Genomic DNA, 17,081 nt, shown 5'->3' with positions numbered 1-17,081 from the left:
ATGGCCAGAGAGCGTTATTGGATTACGTGTTAATTGACAGGCGTGCGAAAGAGAGACTTTTGGATGTTAATGTGCTGAGAGGTGCAACTGGAGGGATGTCTGATCATTATCTTGTGGAGGCTAAGGTGAAGATTTGTATGGGTTTTCAGAAAAGAAGAGTGAATGTTGGGGTGAAGAGGGTGGTGAGAGTAAGTGAGCTTGAGAAGGAGACCTGTGTGAGGAAGTACCAGGAGAGACTGAGTACAGAATGGAAAAAGGTGAGAACAATGGAAGTAAGGGGAGTGGGGGAGGAATGGGATGTATTTAGGGAATCAGTGATGGATTGCGCAAAAGATGCTTGTGGCATGAGAAGAGTGGGAGGTGGGTTGATTAGAAAGGGTAGTGAGTGGTGGGATGAAGAAGTAAGAGTATTAGTGAAAGAGAAGAGAGAGGCATTTGGACGATTTTTACAGGGAAAAAATGCAATTGAGTGGGAGATGTATAAAAGAAAGAGACAGGAGGTCAAGAGAAAGGTGCAAGAGGTGAAAAAAAGGGCAAATGAAAGTTGGGGTGAGAGAGTATCATTAAATTTTAGGGAGAATAAAAAGATGTTCTGGAAGGAGGTAAATAAAGTGCGTAAGACAAGGGAGCAAATGGAACTTCAGTGAAGGGCGGAAATGGGGAGGTGAAAACAAGTAGTGGTGATGTGAGAAGGGAGATTGGAGTGAGTATTGTGAAGGTTTGTTGAATGTGTTTGATGATAGAGTGGCAGATATAGGGTGTTTTGGTCGAGGTGGTGGGGAAAAAGTGAGGGGTTTTGGGGGGAAAAATGATTTGGAAAACCCAGAAAAGGGAGGTAGTAAAAGCTTTGCGGAAGTTTGAAAGCCGGAAAGGCAGCGGGTTTGGGAAAGGTTATTGCAGGGGGAATTTTTTTAAAAAAGGGGGGGGGACTGTATTGTTGCCCGGGTTTGGGTTTAAGGTTTTTTTAATGTATGTATAAATCATGGTGAGGTGCCGGGAGGATTGGGGGGAATGCGTGCATAGTCCCCCTTGTACAAAGGAAAAAGGGGATAAGAGGGGTGTTAAAATTACAGGTAAAAGTTTTTTGAGTTTTTCCTGGCAAATTATTTTTTTGGGGAGGGGGTTTTTTTTGCTTTTGAGAGGGGTGAAGGCATGTACAGGCATCGTTGGGGAAGGGAGCAGTGGGTTTTTCAGAATTGGTAGGGGAATGTGTAAAATCGGGGGTGTTTGTTTGAAGAAGTATGTGAGAATACTTAAAAAAGGGCAAAGGTTTGGGTATGTAGCTTTTTTGGGGATCGGGAAAAAGGGATTGTTAGAGTTGATAGGGGATGCTTGTGGAAGGTATTAAAAATTTTTAGGGTGTGGGAGGAAGTTGTTAAAAAGCAGTGAAAATTTTTTTTCAAGGATGTAAGCATGTGTACGTGTGGGGAAAGGGGGAAAAATTGATTGGTTCTCGGGTTAATGTAGGTTTGGGGCCCAGGGGTGTTTTTTTTGTCTCCGGGTTTGGGTTTAATTTTTTTATGGAGGGGGTTTTTTAAGGGGGGGTAAAGCAAGAGTTTTGGAAAGAGGGGAAGTAGGGAAGTCTGTTGGGGATGAGAGAGTTTGGGGGAATTGAGTAAGTTGTTGTTCGTGAGGGTTTTACAGCGCTGGTGGTTGTTTCCCATTTTGAGAAATTTGCAAAAGCTGGTGACTGATTTTGGGGTAAAGTGTGTGGAAAAAGGGAAAGTTAGAGAAAAATTGTGAATAAGAGCAAGGTTATTGGGTTTACAGTGGGGGGTTGAGGGTAAAGTAAATTGGGGGGGTGATTTGAATGGAAAAAAAACTGGAGGAAGGGGGGAAGTGTTTTAGATATCTGGGGTGGTTTTTAGCGGAGGGGCCAGGGAAAAGGGGGGAAGTGGATCATAGGGTGGGGGAGGGGGCAAAAATTTTGGGGGCCCTTTTAAAAAAATTTTGGGGAAAAGTCGAAAAAAACCTTTATTGGGGAAAGCAAAAATGGGTATTTTTGGGGGGGGTTTGGGGTTTCCCAAAAACAATTTTGTTTGGTTGCGGGGCCCGTGGGCTTGGATGAGTTGTGCGCAGGAGGGGGGGATTTTGCGGGAAAATTTGAGATGTTTGGGGGACAATTGTGGTGTGAGGTGGTTTGATCGAGTAAGTAAGTAAGGGGAAGAGACGTGGTTTGGAAATTTTAAAAAAAGGTGGGTTAAGAGCAGAAGAGGGTGTTTTGAAAAGGGGTTTTGGGGACATGGGGGAGATTTAGGGGAAGTTGACCAAGGGGGATAATTTTTTGGAGGGGGGAAAGGGGGAAGGGGAGAAGGGGAGACCAATTGGGGTGGAAAAATTGGGGGTGGGAAAAAGGGTTTTGAGTGATCCCGGGGCCCCGAAAAAATGCCCGGGGGTTTAAAGGAGGGCAAGGAAAAAAGAGTGAAAGGAGATGTGGTAACAGGGGTTGGGCGTGGGTCAAGGGGTTGGGAAAAGGCCTTTTGAAAGCGTTTGGGGTTAAACCAGGAAAGTTTTGTTGGGGTTATTGGGGGTGTGGCGGGGTTATTACATGGTAGGGGGGGGGGGGTTTTTTTGGGGTTTTCTTTGTCTTTTTTCCGGGGGCCAATGGGGGAAAAAGGGGGGACAGGTTTGGGGTTGGGATAAAAAAAAAAAAAAAAAAAATTTTTTAATTTTATAATTTTATTTTATTATATTTCTTATTTATTATATATATTTACCCTTTTGGGAAAATTGGTTATGTATTTTTTGGTGTGTGGACCCTTATGTTTATTTCATGTGTAAAGGGGGTGGGGGGGCCATTTTTTTTCTTTTGTTTCCCTTTCGTTCCTCGCAAAAGGGGAGAAAAAAAGCGGGGCAAAGCAAAAAAAAAAAAAAAAAAAAAATTTTAAAAATTTTATTATATTAAAATAAATTATAAATTAATTTTTTATAAAATATAAAAAAATATTTAGGGGGTGTTTTGTGGGTGTGGGTTTTTGGGGGTTTTTAGCACGAGCCGGGGTTTTAGTGGAAAGGGTGATTTGAATGCAAAGGTGGGGGAAAAGTGGGGAGTTGGGGGGAATAATTGGTATAAAAGGGGTGTTCGTGTTTAAATGGGGAAAAGGTGAAGGCTTTTAGATTTTAAATTTCTGGAAAAAAAGGGTGATGATTGGGAATACCTGGTTTAAAAAGCGAGATATACAATAAGTATACTTATGTAAGTAGGAGGAGATGGCCAGAGAGCGTTATTGGATTACGTGTTAATTGACAGGCGTGCGAAAGAGAGACTTTTGGATGTTAATGTGCTGAGAGGTGCAACTGGAGGGATGTCTGATCATTATCTTGTGGAGGCTAAGGTGAAGATTTGTATGGTTTTCAGAAAAGAAGAGTGAATGTTGGGGTGAAGAGGGTGGTGAGAGTAAGTGAGCTTGAGAAGGAGACCTGTGTGAGGAAGTACCAGGAGAGACTGAGTACAGAATGGAAAAGGTGAGAACAATGGAAGTAAGGGGAGTGGGGAGGAATGGGATGTATTTAGGGAATCAGTGATGGATTGCGCAAAAGATGCTTGTGGCATGAGAAGAGGGGGAGGTGGGTTGATTAGAAAGGGTAATGAGTGGTAGGATGAAGAAGTAAGATTATTAGTGAAAGAGAAGAGAGACGCATTTGGACTATTTTTGCCGGGAAACATTGCAAATGACTGTAAGATGTATAAAAGAAAGAGGCAGGAAGTCGAGACAAAAAGGTGCAAGAGGTGAAAAAAGGAGCAAATGAGAGATGGGGTGGGAGAGTATCATAAAATTTTAGAGAGAATAAAAAGATGTTTTGGAAGGAGATAAATAAAGTGCGTAAGACAAGGGAACAAATTGGAACGTTAGTGAAGGGGGCTAATAGGGAGGTGATAACACGTAGTGGTGATGTGAGAATGAGATGGAGTGAGTATTTTGAAGGATTGTTGAATGTGTTTGATGATAGAGTGGCAGATATAGGGTGTTTTGGTCGAGGTGGTGAGCAAAGTGAGAGGGTTAGGGAGAATGATTTGGTAAACAGAAAAGAGGTAGTATAAGCCTTGCGAAAGATGAAGGCCTGTAAGGCAGCGGGTTTGGATGGTATTGCAGTGGAATTTATTAAAAAGGGGGTAACTGTATTGTTGACTGGTTGGTGAGGTTATCTAATGTATGTATGACTCATGGTGAGGTGCCTGTGGATTGGCGAAATGCTTGCATTGTGCCATTGCACAAAGGCAAAGGGGATAAAAGTGAGTGCTCAGATTACAGGGGTATAATTTTGTTGAGCATTCCTGGGAAATTATGTGGGAGGGTATTGATTGAGAGGGTGAAGGCATGCACTGAGCATCAGATTGGGAAGAGCAGTGTGGTTTCAGAATTGGTAGAGAATGTGTAGATCAGGTGTTTGCTTTGAAGAATGTACGTGAGAAATACTTACAAAAGCAGATGGATTTGTTTGTAGCATCTATAGATCTGGAGAAGGCATATGATGGAGTTCACAGAGATGCTCTGTAGAAGGTATTAAGAATATATGGTGTGGGAGGCAAGCTGTTAGAAGCAGTGGAAAGTTTTCATCGAGGATGTAAGGCATATGTATGTGTAGGAAGAGAGGAAAGTGACTGGTTGGTTCTCAGTGAATGTTGGTTTGAGGCAGGGGTGCGTGATGTCTCCATAGCTGTTTAATTTGTTTATGGATGGGTTTGTTAGGTAGCTGAACGCAAGAGTTTTGGATAAAGGGGCAAATATGCAGTCTGTTGTGAATGAGAGAGCTTGGGAGGTGAGTCAGTCATTGTTTGCTGATGATACAGCGCTGGTGGGTGATTCGGGTGAGAAACTGCAGAAGCTGGTGACTGAGTTTGGTAAAGTGAGTGAAAGAAGAGAGGTGAGAGTAAATGTGAATAAGAGCAAGGTTATTAGGTACAGTAGGGGTGAGGGACAAGTCAATTGGGAAGTAAGTTTGAATGGAGAAAACCTGGATAAAGTGAAGTGTTTTAGATATTTGGGAGTGGATTTGGCAGCGGATAGAACCATGGAAGCGGAAGTGAATCATAGGGTGGGGGAGGAGGCGAAAGTTCTGGGAGCGCTGAAAAATGTATGAAAGTTAAGAACGTTATTATGGAAAGCAAAAATGGGTATGTTTGAAGGAATAGTGGTTTCAGCAATGTTGTATGGTTGCGAGGCGTGGGCTATGGATAGAGTTGTGCGGAGGAGGGTGGATGTGCTGGAAAAGAGATGCTTGAGGACATTGTGTGGTGTGAGGTGGTTTGATCGAGTTAGTAATGAAAGTGTAAGAGAGATATGTGTAGATAAAAAGAGTGTGGTTGAAAAAGCAGAAGAGGGATTTTTAAAATAGCTTGGTCACATGGAGGGAATGAGTGAGGAAAGATTGTTAGAGAGGATATATGTGTCAGAGGTGGTGGGAACGAGGAGAAGTGAGAGACCAATTGGAGGTGGAACGATGGAGCGAAAAAGATTTTGATTGATCGGGGCCTAAATATGCAGGAGGGTGAAACGTGTGCAAGGAATAGAGTCAATTGGAACACTGTGGTATGCCAGGGTCGACGTGCTGTCAATGGATTGAACCAGGGCATGTGAAGTGTCCGGGGTAAACTATGGAATGTTTTGTGGGGCCTGGATGTGGAAAGGGAGCTGTAGTTTCGGTGCATTATACATGACAGCTAGAGACAATGTGAACGAATGTGGCCTTTGATGTCTTTTCCTAGCGCTACCTTCCGCACATGCGGGGGTGAGCGGGCTGTCACTTCATGTGTGGCCGGGTGGCGACGGGAATGAATAAGGGCAGACAGTAGGAATTATGTACATGTGTATATATGTATATGTCTGTGTGTATTTATATGTGTATGTTGAGATGTATAAGTATGTATATGTGCGTGTGTAGATGTGTATGTATATGCATGTGTATGTGGGTGGGTTGGGCCATTCTTTCGTCTGTTTTTTTGCGCTACCTCGCTAACGCGGAAGACAGCGACAAAGTACAATAAATAGAACAAAAAAGAAAATATATATATATATATATATATATATATATATATATATATATATATATATATATATATATATATATATATATATATATATATATATATATATATATATATATATATATATATATATATATATATATATATATATATATATATATATATATATATATATATATATATATATATATATATATATTGGAAAGGATCCCAATTTTGCGCGTGATCAAGACATTCCTATGAGTCCACGGGGAAAATGAAACACGAAAAGTTCTCAAGTGCACTTTCGTGTAATAATCACATCATCAGGGGAGACACAAGAGGGAAATATAAGTCAGTTGCTATACATCGAAGAGACGGAAGCTAGGATGTCATTTGGTAAACATGTGATTGTCCAAGACATAAAACGAGCGTTCATAAACTTATCATTTTACAAATTTTTTCAACAATGAAGTTATCTAATTTGTATCGACCATCACTGATATTAAGATTATAATACTTTCTGTATCCAATAATAGAATATTCAATATTTCTCGTGGTAATAGATTTAGACTTAATAACTGAGATTGCATTGCTCCAGTCAATACAATGACCATAATTTCTAACGTGATTAAACAAGGCATTTGATCCTTGTCCCGTTCTTATTTTATATTTATGTTGCTTAAGTCTAACAGAAAGATCCTTACCAGTCGGCCCCACATAAAATTTATCACAATTTCCACATGGCACTTTATAGATGCATCCAAGAGAATTTTCTGGTGAATTCCTGATTATGATATTCTTTACAGTATTATTGTTGCTGAAGGCAACATTTACATTCAAGGATTTAAGCACCATGGAAAGTAATGTGAAATTATCATTAAAAGGGATTTATCAATGAAAGATATAGGGTACTTTAACTTAGATCCAATAGAATATATATTCTCAAACTCATCATCAATTATCTCTGGACTGCAAATCCGTAATGGCCTAAGGAACATATTTTGAAATGATGATAGTTTAACTCTGTCATGTTGGGATGAGTAATAATGGATATATGAGCATACATTGGTATGTTTTCTGTATATGCTAAACTTATACTTGTTTCCTTGCCTATGTATCATTCACTCTAAAAATGGTAACATACCACTATATTCATTTTCTACAGTATATTTGATGGAAGGTACTAACTTGCTAAGTAAGTTGAAAAATATTCGTAAATTTTCATTTGTTGGCCAAACACAAAGAACGTCATCTACATACCTAAACCAAATTGCATTAGAAGGTAAGATATCCTTTAGTAATTTGTTTCAAAAATTCCAATAAAGATTACTTAGTACAGATGAAAGAGGATTACCCATTGCCATACCAAAATTTTGAGCATAATAATCTTCATTGAATTGAGATACACAGTCTTTTATACACAATTTTATCAATTCAGTGAAAACAGACTTTGAAACAGGTAAATGAATATATCCAAGACAACAGATAAATATTCTTCAAGGACATCAACTGGAGCTTTAGTGAAAAGTGAGGAAACATCAAAACTAGTTAGTTTGAAATCAAAATGAACATTGATATTGTTGAGCTTGTTGACTAAATCTACATTGTTCATGATATCAGAATTTGATACCCTACCCACTAAAGGGCTTAATAACGAAACTAACCATTGTGACAATTTATATGTGATGGAGCCTACTGAACTCACTACAGGTCTTGCTGGAAAATTCTGTTTACGTGTTTTGATAAGTCCATACATATATGGCAATGAAGGGGACAAAGATGACAAACTTTTGATAAGAGAAATATTACCTTTCAACAACAGCTTCATATCTTTATTGAAATGGGAATTAACTGCTTCTAAGGGATTTTTACTAAGTTTAGAAATTGTTGTGTCATCATTTAAAAGATCATTCATTTTAGATAAATAGTTACTTTTGTCTAAAATCAGAGTAGCTTCATATCAGTTTTTGAGGCTATGATTAAACTGCAAGGCGGTAGAAGTAACTGCCCAGTGGAACAAAGCTAAACGTAGAAATACCATCATACCAAGTAGTTCAGACTGATTTTTCTATGAGCAGTTCTGGGGGAGGGAGGGTGGGTTTGATTTGCTGTCATGTTATCAGTACGTTGAATACTTACATGAATATAGTTCACCCGAGATGTAAATGATCACGCACACACACACACACACACACACACACACACACACACACACACACACACACACACACACACACACACACACATAAAAAAGAATTATATTTCGAGAACATCGCAATACCTTTCAACTCTGTGCTTCTCATGCTTATTAAGAAGACTTTTACAAATGGCATTACTGTCATAACTTTACTATACCATTAGGTGTTTCCACAAACTCAAGCGTGATGTTGAGAGCACGAGCGACAGCCTTGACTGTCTCAACATCTGTGCCATAGAAGAGAACCACCGTGCCATTCTCTGCCCGGTGGAGGAAGTTGCACGGCTCAAATTGGAACGTTGACACCTGAGGATGAGAGAGTACCTCAATGTCTGGTTTACCCACACCACCACGCCAGCCATACCTTTCGCCACACACAGTCAGGCATCACATACAACGGCTGATGTACTGAGACATATCACAATGGAAAAACCTGTGACGAAAGATAATCATTTCATTGTGGTGGTTATTGATGCACGATGCAAAGGCCTCTTTGCCAAGTTCACTCACTTTCACTGTTTCCCCTCAATGTATTTTATTTCCTCTTCTCCTAAAACCACTATTACCATCTTTCTCCATCACCAAAAAATAATCAGACACCCTACCTGTTGACCCTCTGGCCACGTTCATCTCCCAAAGCCTCCCTTTGGCACGCTTGTCATGTATTATACAATTCAATAATGCCCGTTAATCCTTATCCCCAACTCACCCAGGTATGTATGCACTTCCTTAAAGAAAAAAAGAATGCTAGTCACCAGCTCCAGTTGCCAAACACAAATCCTTTTTGCTGTACGAAACTCGACAACCTTCTTTCATTTCCTTTTACAAGGGGTTCCCAGTGCCCCCCAATTATACACTCAACTGCTACATTATCTTTCATTCAGACCTTCAAGTATCAGGCCGAAGGTGAAGGGGGGTACGATTATTCAGTATGTTCAGTGTAGTAGGGATCATTCTAAGGTTTATATTTGAGAAGACAAGACGGTGTAGTATGTCTGATGAAGGTGATGCTGTAAGAGTGTGTAAAGACATGTTAAAAAATATGTTACAAATGGATATAGTACGGATATGAAAGCAGACTATAAACAGGGGATGATAGACAGTGGTTATGCACTTGCTACTGAGAGGAATAAAGAAAGAAAAGGTTGCTTTTTGGAAGGAGTGAATACCTCGGCAGTTTTCATGCAAGGGTTCGAAACATTCTGTCAATGATATTGCTTTCAGCCGTTCAAATCTTCTCAGTTTTTTTCTGATTCATGCAACCGTGTTTAACTTCCCCTAACCGTCTCGCCTCTGGATCAATCATACTAATAAAGCAATCAAATCATTTTGATTATGATTCAGATTTAAGAATTATTATAACTAGAGTCTACTTACCTTAAGTACAGCGCCATGAAAGTCAGACAGTTTGTCAGGGAAGAGGTCTAACTGGCGGGTGAACCTGTGGTGGTACCAGGTGTTGATACGCCTCACTCCCGGACCCCAGTACAGCTGGTTCATGTACAGCACCCACTCCCCCACGGTGCTAGACTGTGGAGGAGACTATGAATTAGAGTTGAGTTAGTTTATTCAAAGCATCAGTTTCTTATCAGTGCCATAATGCAGTTGGTTCATGTACAGCAGCACCCACAACCTGTTAGTGCCCTGTACTGTGAAGGAAAGCGCATGTATTGCCTGACGACCCTCACATTATATTTCTCAGAACTAATTCTGAGAGGCTAAGTAGAGAGCCTACAGAAGCAGCGGAGAAAGCGAGTGTCCTGAGAGATATGAGTTTTGTTGGGGCTTAAGTTCGCCTACCATTGAGACACTTTCCTCTTGGCCTCTCCTACACCTAGAGTTAAAACAATGGTTACCACACAATGATATTGACAATGAGAGCAATAGACAAATGACTAAGTACTTGTGCAATCACCACTGGAAAGAAAAAAGGTGGTGATTGTGCATATATCTGTTCACGATGAAGTGAAGTTTCTGCAGGCTAAGTACTTACATAAGTACAGTGCCACTACCAGAAATGATAGCGTAAGTTTTAATTATAAACTGTGTTATCCTCAAGAAGAAATAGGGATGAGAAAAGAACTGAAAAATTACGCAAACAAATAATAAATAATACATATCCAGCCTTACTGCATAAACAATATTTGAAAGAAAATCTGTTCGTTATAAACACACTTGAACCAAATTTCCACTTTACCTTCACTACTCCCACGATCTGTTCTGTCTTCTTTCCGATGAGCGTGTCTGTGAACGCCTCCAGGTACTGTAGTGAAGGTACAACCAAAATGTGTCTGTAGAGAAGAAAGATTTTAGAGGAAATGAGTAATTGAAGTTGTTATATAACTGAAAACTTTTGTCTCCAGTATTTGGTAATTCGTTGATATTCATCAAATGTTGTCTGAGAATTTCATCGGTTCGATTCTAGTTGAAACAGAAAGAAATGTGAATGTCTTTTTATCCATATCGCATCAATTTCTCTTTCTTTATGTTCAGTTATATTTCCTTCGTAGTCACTGATACATTAAGCCGGTAACAAAATAGCGTCTTTTCATCATTTCACTCTTCTTGTGTTCTAAGACGTTGCCAACGCTGAATTCTATCCGTCCTCGATGCACTACGAGCCAGTGCTTTCCGGTGTGGTGCAATATGATCCAGTTCAATCAGTGGGACTCAGTGTGATCCAGTGTGACCCAGTTAGATCCACTGTGACCTAGTGTGACATAATATGATCCAAATTGAGCTGATGTTATCCAATCCGATTTCGTATGACCCAGGGAGATCCAAATCCATCCAATCTAACCTTATGTGATCCAATACTGCCAAAACCGATTTAGTATGACCACTCCATCCAGAGTGACCCAATTCGATCTAGTATTACAAAATCGTGATATACTTAAATCCATCGTGAAACAAAGAGATTTAATTCGAATCACAGTAATTCAGTTCGATTCATGTGAAGCAATCCATTCTCTTGTGACCCAATTCGATTTCGTGTGACTAAATTCCTTCCAGTTCAATCCAATTCGATTTGACGTGACTTAGCTCGATCTAATGATGCATCGTAAGCTAATCTGATCAACTACAACCTAATTTGACCAAATAAATCTATTGCAAACCCTTGTGGTCTGTGTGGTCTATATGAATCAATGTGATTTAATTTGATACATTGTGACTTACAAAGAATCAATGCTATCACTTTCTTTCAAATTTGACAAGCAATTTGATCCAATATAATCTAATTCCATCCACTGTGACTCAGTTCGATCCAATGTGATCCACTTAGATCCAGTGTGACTTTGATCAATCCAGTGTGTTATGATTCGAAGCACAGTGAATAATTATGATCCAGTGCGATCCAGTTCAATCAAATGTGACTCTATGTTGCCCCATGTGACCTGTAGCGATGCAGTGGAAGGGGATATGATCCAAAGGCATTGATTTCGATCCAGTGCAAAAAATATGTGTTTCGGTATCACCCAGTATATCCAGGTTGTCATGCAGTGTGACTCAATTCGATATAGTGTGACCTAATTCGATTCATTGCGATTCATTGTGACCCAGATGGATCCAGTACGATCAGAAGTGATCCACAGTGACCCAGTTCAGGATAACGTGACCCACTATGATTCTGCTTGATGCAGTGTGACTCACTTCCTTAAAATGTGAGCCAGTTCGGTCAAAAGTGATCCAGTGCGATCCAGTTCGGTCAAAAGTGATCCAGTGCGATCCAGTTTGATCTATTGTGATATATTTTGGCGAAATTCGATCCAATACGACCCAGTGTGATGCGATGTGACCAAATTCCGTGCAGTCTGGCAAAAAATGGCCAGTATGATATGTAGTGTAACCAAAATCGGTGTATTTTGAGCCACTGCTATCTAATGTGACCCAGGTCAATCCAGTTTCATTTAGCATGACCCAGTTTCACCCAGTGAGATCCAGTATGATCAAACATGACCCAGTTTGATGCACTGTGACCCAGTGTGATCTGATGTTAGATGTTATCAATGTCTGACCGTATGTGATCCAGTGTGACCCAGTGCGATTCTCTATGACTGAAAGAGCTCTAATGCAATCCAATGTGACCAAGTTCCGTATAATATAACAAAAATATGATATAGTTACATCAAATATGACATAATGTGACCTGATTCAGATGACTCACTTCTATCCAACGTTAATAAAGCCTTGCATTCTATTCAGTTCGATCAGATATGACTCAGTGCGATCCAGTGTGAATGAATATAATGCAACGCGACCTAAGTCGGTACAACGCAGTCTTATGTGACCATATTCAATCTCTTACGAACTGGTATGGTCCAGTGAGTATCTATGTGACTCAAGGCGTTGCATTATGACCCAGTGTGATTTACATTCATGATATGTGACCTACGTAGATCCAGTGCGATCCAGTTCGACCGAATTTCATCACCATATTGATATAGCGTTTTCCAGTTCCATCCGATGTGACTCATTTCGATTCAGTGTGATCCATTTCAATCAAAGTTTACCTAGTTCGATTCACTGAAACCTATCTCGATCCAGCTTGATCAAAGTCAATCCAATTCGATCTAACGTTAGCCATTTCAAATCTAAATGAACCAATGTTTTCCGAATGCGATCTAATCCACCCATAAGTGACTTAACAGCACCTAGTATGACCCAGAGCGATACAATACGACCTAATTCGACCCGATGTGATCAATTTCACTCAATGAAACGAGATTCCCTGTTATCTCAGCACACGATAAAATGAGACAAATTTCATAGTGGTGCCAGTGGATGATTTAGAGCATTCAGTGGCTGTCTGAAGGCGGACTCTTCCTTGCTCCTTCCAGCTACGTGGGTTACAGGGCTTGTACTAGAATGTGTAAATGTATTTGCTTATAAAAAAAATGTGTATACGATTGTGTTGTATTAACATAAGGATTTGTGCATATAACCATATCAGCATTCACTGTAATCAAAAATTGACATTACATGTAATTCACACTGCACTAATTTTCCTTACCTGCCAGCGTAGTCCCATGTGTCTCGGTAAGTCGTGGCGAAGGTCATCAATGGTTCAGGATCGTCCAGCAGGAAGAAGTAACCACGACACATTGACGATGTCCAGATTATCCTGGTCAGGTCTTCTGCTGTGTTGACGTACACCACCTTCATAATGGATATATAGGTAGGATGATCAGACTGTCATGTTTGTAGGTGACAGTAGTTACCTCTCTTCTAATATCTGATATGAACGGGAGTACGTTACATACATCACGATATTTCTACACTTGAATATGTATTTCATTCAGTTCAGACACCAGGAGTCCTTCTGTCCTAAACTGGTCTTTAATACTAAGTGGACCGCCTGTATGTGCATCTTCATCACCAGCTCCTAGAGTTAAAAAGGAATTCAGACAGCAATAGCTGCTGGGTTCTCCCGAGACTGTTTATGATCCTAAAAAATGTCAGGAACTCGCAGAATAGTGTGGGAAGAGCAGAGAGTCATAAAGATGTTTCTTGTCAGGGGAATGAAGCCTTGGAGAGCGACTGGATCGAAATTACTGAAGCCTTTGATAATTTTGAATAACCGTATCAGATCACCTCTTAACCGCCCCCTTTCTATGCTAAATGAATTTAGATCGCTTGGTCAGCTGTCATAGGACTAGTTTCGATGTTGAGCTTTCTCTCTCTATTTATGTCTTTTCTCATGCGGAGTGACCAAAACAGAACACAGTTTTCAAGTTCGGAAAGCATTCATGAAGTGTCAAGATTGAGGATGAATCGTCTCCCTCGACGTAAATATGAAATCTGAATTCATGAGTCCAGGAATTTTCTTCGTCCTTTTTACTGCTTCTGAGCACTGCTTACTTGGCTTTCAGTCACAAGATGTGATCTAACCCAACTCTTTTACCTTAACAGAATTCATGCTATAACTAACATACTGTAGCTTATTTTCTGTGGCTTACATACTAGAGTTTACATACAATAGGTTACCTACTGTAGTTTACCTGCTGTAGTTTACCTACAGGAACTTACTCTCCTTGATATGTGAAACTTTGCACTTAGCGATATTAGGATTATTTTGCTATCTATAAGCCCATTCAAACAGTTTTTTATGAAACCGCAAAACTGGTTGTAGATATTGACTTATCGTGTGCGAATTTCGACACTTTAAAGTGTGGGGATCATCATCAGTATCACTCTCCTATATGAGAAGGATGACTTTTCCTGACACTTGATCCCTGCGGCACGCCACTTGTTACGTCAACGAATCTTAGGTTTGGCGATCATCACTTCCTTTATACAAGAAACAACGTATATATATATATATATATATATATATATATATATATATATATATATATATATATATATATATATATATATATATATATATATATATATATATATATATAGATCATGAGAGGCAAGTGTTTTGGGAGCAGCTGAATGAGTGTGTTAGTGGTTTTGATGCACGAGACCGGGTTATAGTGATGGGTGATTTGAATGCAAAGGTGAGTAATGTGGCAATTGAGGGAATAATTGGTATACATGGGTGTTCAGTGTTGTAAATGGAAATGGTGAAGAGCTTGTAGATTTATGTGCTGAAAAAGGACTGATGATTGGGAATACCTGGTTTAAAAAGCGAGATATACATAAGTATACTTATGTAAGTAGGAGAGATGGCCAGAGAGCGTTATTGGATTACGTGTTAATTGACAGGCGCGCTAAAGAGAGACTTTTGGATGTTAATGTGCTGAGAGGTGCAACTGGAGGGATGTCTGATCATTATCTTGTGGAGGCTAAGGTGAAGATTTGTATGGGTTTTCAGAAAAGAAGAGTGAATGTTGGGGTGAAGAGGGTGGTGAGAGTAAGTGAGCTTGGGAAGGAGACTTGTGTGAGGAAGTACCAGGAGAGACGGAGTACAGAATAGAAAAAGGTGAGAACAATGGAAGTAAGGGGAGTGGGGGAGGAATGGGATGTATTTAGGGAATGAGTGATGGATTGCGCAAAATATGCTTGTGGCATGAGAAGAGTGGGAGGTGGGTTGATTAGAAAGGGTAGTGAGTGGTGGGATGAAGAAGTAAGAGTATTAGTGAAAGAGAAGAGAGAGGCATTTGGACGAATTTTGCAGGGAAAAAATGCAATTGAGTGGGAGATGTATAAAAGAAAGAGACATGAGGTCAAGAGAAAGGTGCAAGAGGTGAAAAAAAGGGCAAATGAGAGTTGGGGTGAGAGAGTATCATTAAATTTTAGGGAGAATAAAAAGATGTTCTGGAAGGAGGTTAATAAAGTGCGTAAGACAAGGGAGCAAATGGGAACTTCAGTGAAGGGTGCAAATGGGGAGGTGATAACAAGTAGTGGTGATGTGAGAAAGAGATGGAGTGAGTATTTTGAAGGTTTGTTGAATGTGTTTGATGATAGAGTGGCAGATATAGGGTGTGTTGGTCGAGGTGGCGTGCAAAGTGAGAGGGTTAGGGAAAATGATTTGGTAAACAGAGAAGAGGTAGTAAAAGCTTTGCGGAAGATGAAAGCCGGCAAGGCAGCAGGTTTGGATGGTATTGCAGTGAAATTTATTAAGAAAGGGGGTGACTGTATTGTTGACTGGTTGGTAAGGTTATTTAATGTATGTATGACTCATGGTGAGGTGCCTGAGGATTGGCGGAATGCATGCATAGTGCCATTGTACAAAGGCAAAGGGGATAAGAGTGAGTCCTCAAATTACAGAGGTATAAGTTTGTTGGGTATTCCTGGTAAATTATATGGGAGGGTATTGATTGAGAGGGTGAAGGCATGTACAGAGCATCAGATTGGGGAAGAGCAGTGTGGTTTCAGAAGTGGTAGAGGATGTGTGGATCAGGTGTTTGCTTTGAAGAATGTATGTGAGAAATACTTAGAAAAGCAAATGGATTTGTATGTAGCATTTATGGATCTGGAGAAGGCATATGATAGAGTTGATAGAGATGCTCTGTGGAAGGTATTAAGAATATATGGTGTGGGAGGCAAGTTGTTAGAAGCAATGAAAAGTTTTATATATATATATATATATATATATATATATATATATATATATATATATATATATATATATATTTTATACTAATCGCCATTTCCCGCATTAGCGACGTGGCGTTAAGAACAGAGAATGAGGACTGGGCCTTTGAGGGAATATCCTCACCTGGCCCCCTTCTCTGTTTCTTCATTTGGAAAAAAAAAGAGAGGGGAGGATTTCCAGCCTCCCGCTCCCTCCCCTTTTAGTCGCCTTCTACGACACCCAGGGAATACGTGGAAAGTATTCTTTCTCCCCTATCCCCAGGGATAATATATATATATATATATATATATATATATATATATATATATATATATATATATATATATATATATATATATATATATTGTTACGGAACACGTGTGCTTGTGCTCACATGTTCGCGTATATAACGTGTGTGTGTCCTTGTGTATTGATATTTCTTATCAGGACGAGGATTAAGACGTCCTCGGAGCGTCAGTTCACACCAAGCATTAGGCGTAATACTTTAATTTTAATTTTATTTTGAAACCAGATGGTCATTTGTCCTTGAGCACCCCGACCCTTCTCCGAGGAGGGGGGGGGGGGGGAGTAAGTTGTCATCCGCTGCGGAATATTTCGCCACCCGTACTGGACATGTCGCTGCAGGCTTACCAGAGGGAGGGTGACCTACGCAGTTTGTGTAACTGTTCCTCCAACCAATCAGAATGTAACTGAAGCTCATAGCCAATCAAAATGTAAGGTTGTATAGCTAGCAGGGAACGCTTATATACCCATGACACCCGCTGAGTCTCGCTCTTTCTAGCCCAGCGAGGTAAGTGGTCCACCCTTGCTGTAAGTCCTGCTGTGTGGTAAGCCTGTAAGCCCTGCTGTGCTATAAGCCCATTACCCAA

Source organism: Panulirus ornatus, chromosome 5 (assembly GCF_036320965.1).
Source record: "Panulirus ornatus isolate Po-2019 chromosome 5, ASM3632096v1, whole genome shotgun sequence".
NCBI classification, from domain to species: domain Eukaryota; kingdom Metazoa; phylum Arthropoda; class Malacostraca; order Decapoda; family Palinuridae; genus Panulirus; species Panulirus ornatus.
The sequence above is the reverse complement of the archived record's forward strand: the minus strand, read 5'-3'. Positions refer to the sequence as shown.